The 10735-nt window shown below is 37.0% G+C and overlaps 1 non-coding gene across 1 annotated transcript; it reads left to right on the top strand.

The window, feature by feature from the left end:
• The first annotated feature begins 5915 nt into the window (after positions 1–5915).
• Positions 5916–5988, top strand: TRNAM-CAU (transfer RNA methionine (anticodon CAU)). Its single transcript has one exon. It is a non-coding gene; the product is annotated as a tRNA-Met (tRNA).
• Positions 5989–10735: the final 4747 nt, after the last annotated feature.

Below are 10735 nucleotides of genomic sequence, written 5' to 3'. Positions count from 1 at the left end.
CCCTCCGCACTCAGACGACTACAACTCCCAGAACCGACTGCAGCCCAGCACTTCCATCCAGGGCCTCCAACCCTGACAGCCGTCGTGGGCGGTACCGCCGTCGCACAGGGCCGCAATTCCCAGTTCGTGGAACCTGCGGTGTGTACAGCCCGCGAGTCTTGGTGTCCTGCGCTCCGTAAGCGCGGTGGGCTCGGTCCCGGGCGTGTGGCGGAGGTTTTGGGACCTGCTCTTTACCAGCTCGTGATCGAGTGGGGCAGGATGGGGCTAGACTTTGGGTGGAGATGGGAGGGTCAGGAGCGCGTCAGGCCCGTCGCAACAGGGAGCAGTGTCCAGGTGGAGGGACAATTTACTTGTGAGTTTGTGTGAAAGGGAGACTCAGGAAAGAAAAACAGCCCGTGACAAGCACTGAAAGAGAAAAAAGGAAGAAATTAATTCGCTGGCCCGGTGAAAAGCGGTCCAGGGAGAGGCGGTATGAGAGCAGACTGGAAAGTACGCAGGGCCTCGCGCCCGCTGTGCAGAAGGAAAACACGGTTTATCTCCAGGGGGTGTGACGTCCTCTTGGCGGTACAGGGCGCAGCGCTTGGGTGAGATGTTTGCAGCAGGCCGTTCCTTCAAACCTCGTCTACCACTGTTTCTCACCTGCTCATGACCAGCTCGACGATACCACGGATGACTTGCCCAGATCTCTTAGTTAATCACTTTATTTCATTAAGATGATAAACACAAGAAAAGACAAATTTAGGAAAGAAATGGATTCGTCTGGGGACATGTTGAGAGTGACGTGTGTCTGTGTTTAATCTTAACTACTAAGCTTGTCCAAACTATTCTCACCCGCAGTCTTGTGTAGCTCCACCATTTTCTCCAAATCTTCTCTTCATTCAGAATTCGGCCTAATGTTTATAAAAGCATTTCCAAACATACTCCTCTGCTTGACATGATTTGATGGCTTTTGATTGCCCTGAAGCGAAGGCAAAAGTCCTTCACATGGTCCCTGAGGCTGTGCGCGACCTCACCTGTCTTTTCTCCGCCTCTTGCATTGCTTTCCTCCTCTGGCCGAGCTGACTTTGTTTCCCCAGTGGCCGCGAGAATGTGCTCCACCCCCGAAGAGGTTGTAGGTGCCTTCACAGCACGACTTGATCAGGGCATTTCAATTTATCGTTCATATTTCAACTCAAGCAACTTGTTTTTTGAAGATAGGTTCTCTGATTCCAGTGTGATCTCTGAACAAGGCTCCTTTGGTTGTAAACTCTCATGGGATCTACACTTTCGTTATCACTTAAAATAATTTGCAATTATGTTTGTAAGTATATATGTGTATTCATGATTATCTGTCTCTCTAGGCTCCAAGCATTATGAATCTAAGACTGTTTTGTGCAGAGTGAGGATTCAATGAATGACAAATGAATATTATCAAAGTTTAACTTTGTCGTATGTTGAGTTAAAACGTCTTGTTTGAATTTACTTTTCATGAGAATAAACAGATCTGTTTATTGACTAGTTCTTATTTCTCTGCTGTGAAATACCTGTTCATATCCTCTGCCTATTTTTCTATTAGGATCCCTGTGTTTTTATTATTGTTTTTATTATTGGGGGGGTAATTAGGTTTATTTAATTTTCAATGGAGTTACCGTGGATTGAACTCAGGACCTCATTCATGCTAAGCATGCGCTTTACCACTGAGCTATACCCCTTCTCCGGTGTTTTTGTCATTGATTTGTAGTTCTTTGTGTGGTGGGATTTTATAACTTTCATATCTATCTTGCAGATACAGAATATTCTCACAAGATATCACTTGTATTTTGTCTTAGTATGTAGTAGGACTGTGTGTGCTCGTGCGTGCGCGCACGCACGTGCATGCTGTACTTTGAAATTTTATGCAGTCCAATCTGTGTCTTTTCCCGTCAGACTTCTGAATTTCTCTCATTTAGAAAGAGTATCCACATAGTAAGTTTTTAAATATATCCTAAAACCCACAAACTTTTGGTCAATTAATCTTTGACAGAAGAAGCAAGAACATACAATGGAGTAAAGACAGTCTCTTAAGCAAATGGCGTTGGGAGAACTGGACAGCTGCAGGTAAATCAATGTAGTTAGAATACTCCCTCACACCATACACAAAAATAAACTCAAAATGGCTTAAAGACAGAACACGCTAAACCTCTCAGACGGAAACATAGGCAAAACATTATCTGACATAAATCTCAGCAATGTTCTTCTAAGGCAGTCTACCCAGGCAAAAGAAATAAAAGCAAAAATAAACAAAGGGGACCTAATTAAACTTAAAAGCTTTTGCACAGCAAAGGAAACCATAAGCAAAACAGACAATCTACAGAATGGGAAAAAATATTTGCAAAAGATGAGACTGACAAGGGCTTAATCTCCTGAATATATAAACAGCTCACACAACTTAATAAGAAAAATACAAACAACCCAATCCAAAAATGGGCAGAAGACCTAAACAAGCAATTCTCCAGTGAAGACATACAAATGGCCAATAGGCACATGAAAAAATGCTCAATATCACTATCAGAGAAACGCAAATCAAAACTACAATGAGGTATTACCTCACACCAGTCACAATGGCCATCGTTCAGAAGTCCACAAAAGATAAATGTTGGATAGGGTGTGGAAAAAAGGGAACCCTCCTACACTGTTGGTGGGAATGTAGTTTGGTGCAGCTGTTATGGAAAACAGTATGGAGATTCCTCAAAAAGCTAAAAACAGACTTACCATATGATCCAGCAATCCCACTCCTGGGCATATATCCGGAGGGAAGCTTAATTCAAAAAAGACACACGCACCCCAATGTTCATAGCAGCACTACTTACAATAGCCAAGACATGGAAAAACACCTAAATGTCCGTTGACAAATGATTGGATAAAGAAGTGGTGGTATATTTATACAATGGAATGCTACTCAGCCATAAAAAATAATAAAATAATGCCATTTGCAGCAACATGGATGGACCTAGAGATTCTCATTCTAAGTGAAGTAAGAGAAAGAAAAATACCACATATCACTTATATGTGGAATCTGGGGTAGGGGGGAGACAAACGAACTTATTTACAAAACAGAAACAGACTCACGGGCATAGAAAACAAACTTATGGTTACCAGTGGGGGAGGGGGTGGGAAGGGATAAACTGGGAGTTTGAGATCTGCAGACACTAACTACTATATATATATAAATAGATAAACAACAGGTTTATACTGTATAGCACAGGGAACCATATTCAATATCCTGTAGTAACCTATGGTGAAGACTATGGGAACAAATGTATGTATGTTCCTATGTGACTGAAGTAATGTGCTGTACACCAGAAATTGACACATTGTAAACTAACTGTACTTCAATAAAAATATATAAAATAATAATAAAAAAATATACCCTAGATGGGTGGGGATACTCAGTGGTAGAGCTCATGCATGAGGTCCTGGGTTCAACCCCTAGTACCTCCATCAAAAATAAATAAATTTTTTAAAATAAAATAAGATAAAAATAAGATTAAAAGTTTAAAAATTATAAAGTAAAATAAAATATACCGTATATTCTTCTAATAGTAAATCTTCTGTCTGGGTCTCTTTCAGGACCCTCTGTTTTGTCTCCCTGATCTGGCCATCTGTTCCTTACGTATCAGACTGTTTTAATTACCAGAGCTTTCTGATAGGGCATGTCTCCTCTTACCCTCTTCTCTAATTTTTCCGGGTTAGTCTTATGACTTTGCCTCTCTGGACAAGTTTTAGAATAATCTTGCCTTATTCCTACAGAAAATTCACTGGGGATTCAGTGTGAAGAGAGAAACAACATGTTTCCTATAAGGGAACAGTTAAATGTCAGTGGATTTCTCATTTGGAGTCATAGAGGCCAGGAGATGGCACAACCTTTTTCAAGTACTGAAAAAAATACTGTAATTCTTAATTCTACATCTTAATTATTAATCCTATACCTTAATTATGTATCTATCAAAAATACTCTTCAGAAATGAAGGGGAAAGAAAGACCTTAAAGATGATGAAGACCTTCAGATAAAGGAAAAGTAAGATTTTGTCACCAGCAGGCCTAACCCTGAAGACTGACTAAAGGAAGTCCTATAATTATAAAGGAGATGATAATAGGAGGCAGGTTAGGTGAAAAAAAAAAACTTAAAAAGAAAAAAAATTGTGGTATACTTATATAATGGACTACTACTCAGCCATAAAAAGAATAAAATAATGTCATTTGCAGCAACATGGATAGAGCTAGAGATTGTCATTCTAAGTGAAGTAAGCCAGAAAGAGAAAGAAAAATACGATATGATATCACTCATATGTGGAATCTAATAAAAAAAGAAAAAAGAGGACACTAATGAACTCATCTACATAACAAAAATAGACTCGCAAACATAATAAATCTCATGGTTACTGGGGATAAGGGGGTGGGAAGGGATAAATTTGGGAGTTTGAGATTTTCAAATGTTAACCATTATATATAAAAATAAATAAAAAATGAGTTTCTTCTGTGTATCACAAGGAACTATACTCAGTATCTTGTAATAACATTTAATGAAAAAGAATATGAAAACGAATATATGTAATATCTCTGGGACATTATGCTGTACCCCAGAAATTGATACATTGTAACCGACTATACGTCAATAAAAAATAAATAAAAATAAAAATAAATTTCCCAGCAGAAATGTTGTACACCAGGAGAGAGTAGAATGATTATATTCAAAGTGCTGAAAGAAAAAAAAAGCCAACTGAAAATACTTTTCCCATGGGGGAAAAAAAAAGAATACTTTTCCCAGGAAAGCTGTCCTTTAGAAATGAAGGCAAGATAAAAGACTTTCCCAGATAGAAGCTGAGGGAGTTCACCACCACTAGACCAGCCTTACAAGCAATGCTGAAAGGAGTTCTTCAAGCTGAAATGAAAGGACACTAATTAGTAGAGGAAAACATGCATATATAGAGCATGCTGGTAAAAGTAAGTAGAGACTTTTCAAATTCAGAATAGTCTAATACTGTATACAGTGGTTTGTTAATCACTTAACTCTAGTATGAAAGTTAAATGATGAATGTATTAAAGACAACTACAGCTACAATAATTTGTTAATAGATACCCAGTATAAAAGATATAAATTGTGACATCAAAAAGAAAACTAGGGAGAGGAGTAAAAGGATAGAGTTTGTGTATGCAGATGAAACTGTTATCACCTTAAAGTAGAATATTGTAATTATAAGATGTTTTATGTAAGACTCATGGTAACCACAAGGCAAAAATAACCCACCACGTATATAGCCAACTAATGTTTTACAAGGAAGCCAAGAATATGCAATGGGGAAAGGACAATCTCTTCAATAAACGGTGCTGGGAAAACTGGATATTCACATATAAAAGAACGAAATTGCACCTTATCTCACACCAATCATGAAAACCAACTTGAAACAGATTAAAGACTTAAACATTAAGACCTGAAATCATAAAACTCCTAGAAGATAACAAAGAGAAAATGCTCCTTGACATTGGTCTTGGCTATGATTTTTTTAATGACACTAAAGCACAAATAACAAAAGCAAAAATCAACAAGTGGTACTGTATCAAACTAAAAAGCTTCTGCACAGCAAATGAAACAAACCACAAAATGAAAAGGCAACCTATGAAATGAGGGAAAATATTTTCAAACCATCTGGTAAGGGATTAATATTAAAATATATAAGGAATATGTACAACTCAATAGCAAAAATTTAATAACCTAATTTAAATTTAGGCAAAGGACCTGGATAAACATTTTTCCAAAGACACACAAATGGCCAACAGGTAGATGAAAAGATGCTCAACATCACTAATCATCAGAGAAATGCAAATCAAAACCATAATGAGGTATCACCTCATTCCTGTTAAAATGGTTCTTATCAAAAAGACAAGAGAAGCGGTTAAGTGTATATAGCTCAGTGGTAAAGCATGTGCTTCATGAGCACAAGGTCCTGGGTTCAATCCCCAGTACCTCTATGAAAGAAAGGAAGAAAGAAAGAAAGATAACAAGTCGTGGTGAGGATACAGAGGTAAGGGGACTCCTGCGCACTGTTTGTGGGAATGTAAATTGATACCATCAACAGATGACTGGATAAAGATGTGATGTGTCAGACAGATGGACAGAGTAGGAGAGAGGAGACAGAGAGAGAGTCTGGAATATTACTCAGCAATGAGAAAGAAGACATTTGCAACAATATAGAGGAACGTAGAGGACATTAAGTGAAATAAGTCAGTCAGAGAAAGAAATACTGTCTGATATCACTTATCTGTGGAATCATTAAAAAAAAAAAATCACATTCACAGACACAGAGAAGAATGGTGGTTACCAAGGCCAGGGGGTTAAGAAGATGCAAAGATGCTAGTCAAAGGATACAAATCTTCATTATAAGATAAGTAAGTTATGGGGATCTAATAATACACAGCACAGTGGCGATAGTTGATAACACTGTATGTATACTTGAAATTTGCTAAAAGGGTATAAGCATTCTCACAGGGAGCAGAGATGGTAACCATGTGATGTGATGGATGTGTTAATCAACCTGACTGGTAATCATTTCACAAAGTATACTTATATCAAATCAGATAGAACTATTAAGAAAATTTAGCAAGCATGCAAGATACCCAAGGTATTGTATGCATGTATCTGTGAATATACTAAAAACCACTGAACTGTGCACTTTAAGGGGGTGAATTATATGGTGTGTGAATTATTTTCCAATAAAGCTATTTAAGAATAAAAATTAAAATTGCCCCCAAAACTGAAAGATTAAAAGGCAATATACAAAAATCAACTGTATGAACAGTTGGGAAATTACTGTTACAGAAGTGCAAGTTGAACGATTTACATTAATTGATTTCAAGACTTACCGTCTGGAAACAATATAAAGTTACAGTAATCAGGACAGGTGGCATTAGTGTAAGAAGAGACAAACAGATCAATGAAATAGACTAGAGAAGCCAGAAATAGACTCACATTTACACAGTCTATTGATTTTTTGATTGTATCAAGATAATTCAATGCAGAAAGGAAATGCATTTTTCGATGGAAAAAAAAAGAATCTTGACCCTTAACATCATAGACAAAAAAAAAAAAAAAAGACAAAATGGCTCATAGATCAAAAAAAAAAAAAAAAAAAAACCTAAAGCTAAACCTATAAAGCTTCTAGAAGAAAACCTACCAGAATTATTTTGTGACCTTGGAGCTGACAAAGATTTCTTAGGACAGAGAAAGCACTAAGTATAAAATACTGATAGACTGGATTTTATTCAAATGAAAACCACCTGTTCATCAAAAGATGGCACTTTAAAAAGTCACCAGCTGAGGAAAAGAACATTTATAATACATATATGTGACAAAGAACTCATAACCAGAATATAAGAACTTCCACAACTCTATAATAAAGACAAACAAACCAATAAAAATGGACAAAAGGCTTAAACCAATACTTCATAAAAGAAGATACAAAAATGGCCACTAAACATGTGAAAAGTTGCTTGACATCATTATTCATTAGGGAAAGGCAAAATTTAAACCACAGTGGGATACCACTACATATCCATCAAAATGGCTAAAATGAAAGAAAAAAACTAAAAACTATATGTTGGCGAGACGGAACAACCAATTTGGAATTAGTTTGGCTGTTTCTGATAAAATGAATCATACACCTACACCGACTCTATGATTGAGCAATTCCACTCCTAAGTATTTGCTCCGGAGAAACGAAAACATACGTTCACAAAAAGTCTTGTACTGGACACTCGTAGCACTATATTCATGATAGCCAAATACTGAAAAGACGTCAAATGTCCATAAAAAAGAGAATGGGTAAGTAAATTTTAAAAGAATACCCATAAAATGAAATACTATTCAACTATAAAACTATAAAAAGTAAAGAACTAATGATACATGTAATGACATGGATAAATCTTCAGTTGAGTAAAAAAAAGGAAAGAAAGAAAAAGAAAAAGAGCCAAATACGTTTTACAGAACATATATAATTTCATTTTTATGAAGTTTTAAAACATGCAAAACTAATCTACAGTGATAGAAATCAGAACATTGGTTTCCACTGGGAGTTGAGATTGATTAGGAAGAGGCACAAAGGAACTTTCTGGAGTGACAGAAAGATTCTGTAGCTTGATGAGGTGCAGATTATGGACTATATGCATTTGTCAAAACTCATTTAACTGCACATTTAAGATTTCCTCATATCACTATACACAAATTATACCTTGATTTTTTTTTAGATGAAGTTGAAATAAAGACATTTTCAGAAAAACAAGAGTTATGCTACTTTATCACCAGCAGATTTCCACTATAAGAAATGCTAATGGAAGCCCAGAACAGCAGGCAGAAACACCACCCAGTGGTGGTCAATGTGCAGGTAAACAGTAGAGGCCATCTCTTAAAATTTCTTTAAAATACTGCTGAGTCCACAGACATAAAGAACAAACTTATAGTCACCAGGGTATAAAGGGGGTGGGAAGGGATAAATTAGGAATTCAAAATTTGCACCTCTTGGGGAGCGATGGAAATGTTATCTATCTTGACTGTGGCGGTGGTTTCATTGGTGTATATATCTTAACAAAATTCATCAAATTGTACATCTGAAGTATGTGTAGTTTACTGTACAGGAATCATAACAAAGCTGTTAAAAATAAATAAAATAAAAACTGTTGAGTCCAGCACTGGCAAGATGGAGTAAGTGTACTCTAGCTGATACTTCCTATTGAATACAACTAAAACATCTGGAGTACAAAAAAAAAAACAAACAAAAATCTGGACTCTGAATAGTAAACACTAGCAGGCTGACTGGGAAAGAGGGTCAAAACCTGAAGAATAATCAGTTCTAGCTTCCAGGTTAAAGTTGAGGGCAGCTCAAAATGCAGAATTTTGCAAGTGCAGACAGCAAATAATCCAAGAGAAAGCCCTTCTTTTTCACCAGAGCATAAGAAAAAGACACCTCAAGCCAGAGATTATAGACAGCATTTGTTTTCCTTTTTTTTTTTCTTCTGTCTTTCTTTCTTCTCCCCTGGCTCTGCCCCAAGGTTAAGCTACAGAGCTGTGTTGCTACAGTGGTAGTGCTATGAACTCCAGAAAACCCATCTCCTTGGCTACAGTAAATGCCCAAGATACAATTCAAAATTGCTCATATGAAAAGCCAGGAAAATCTGATTACTTCTCAAGGGAAAAAGCAATCAATTAATGTTATAAATATCAGACAAATACTTTTAAGTGCTTATTATAACCAACATCCATGAGCTAAAGATTGAACACTTTCTAAATGAATGGAAAGATAGGGGTTCTCAGAAGAGACAAACTAAGACAAAACAAAGCAAAAAAGGAACTAATTGCAAGTTTTACCACTGTAAAATACAACGCCTGAAAGAATTCACTAACAGTCTCAATAGCAGAATGGAGAAGACACAGGAATCAGTCAGTGAACTTGAATATAGAGCAATAGAAATATCTGAACAGAGAGAAAAAAAGATTTAAAAAAAATAAAAAGAGCCTCAATCATCTGTGGAATTATATCAAAAGATCTAACATTACATTATTGGAGTCCCAGAAAAAAAGGAGAAAGAAATCGGATAGAAAAAATTTTTGAAGAAATAAAGCTAAAAACTTCCCAAATTTGGCTAAAGGCGTAAATTTACAGAGTCAGTCTCAGCAAACACCAGAAAGGATATACTCAGTCAACAAAAATAAATAAACAACCTGATTCAAAAATGGGGAAAACACCTGGAGACATTTTTCCAAAGAAGATATACGAATGGTCAATAAGCACAGGAAAAGATGCTCAACATCACTAATCATTAAGGAAATGTAAATCAAAACTACAGTAAAACACCACCTCACATTTATTAGTATGGCTACTGTTAAAAACAAAAAAACAAGCAGAAAACAAGTGTTAGTGTTTCAGTGCTGGTCTCAGCCTGTCACTAACCAATGCTGTAGCTGGACCAGCCCTTGCGGTTCCTGTTACAACTGCAAGGCGCCCTTCAGCAGTAACTATCAGGAAACTTTGAAAAAAATAGAGGTTTATTATTTAAAAGACGTGGAAGTTACATAGCATACCTGGTGCCACACAGCGAGGTTGCAGGAATAATGAGAGTGCTCAGGTCTGGGGTTCTGCTATCACTGGGGTTGAGGGTGGGGACCTATGGTTTCACGTTTGGTTAATTTAAAGCTTAAGAGTAGGAGAACTTAAAGCCTGGGAAGAAAACAAACAAACAGCCCAATGGTTAGTTATTGAAATCACCCAAGATTGCTAAAACAAAGAAGACTTGGGAGTGGGGAACCGCTGGCTCTTTCTCTAGTTAAGTCTCTGGCAATGTGTTTATTCAAGTAGCCAGCCGTCTTTGAAGGGACTGCCTCTTTGAAATGGATGCCTCAGCAACAAAGCTAAAATCAGGCACTTACATTACAAAACAAAACAGAGCAAAAGGAGACCTGTCAGGGATTACACTACAGTTGGCCGGGATGTGGAGAAATTGAAACCCTGTACACTCTGGATGGGAATGCACAATGGGACAGCCACTGTGGAAAACAGTGTGGAGCTTCCTCAAAAAATTAAAAATAGAATCACTGTATGATCCAGAAATTCTATTTCTAAGTATATACCCAAAAGAAATGAAAGCAGGGTCTCAAAGAGATATCTGTACATCCACATTCATGGCAGCATTATTCATAGTAGCTAAAACGTTGAAGGAAGCCAAGTGT

This window comes from Camelus bactrianus, chromosome 17, assembly GCF_048773025.1.
Source record: "Camelus bactrianus isolate YW-2024 breed Bactrian camel chromosome 17, ASM4877302v1, whole genome shotgun sequence".
NCBI lineage: Eukaryota > Metazoa > Chordata > Mammalia > Artiodactyla > Camelidae > Camelus > Camelus bactrianus.
Note: the sequence above shows the minus strand (reverse complement) of the source record. Positions and strands in the feature narration are given on the sequence as shown.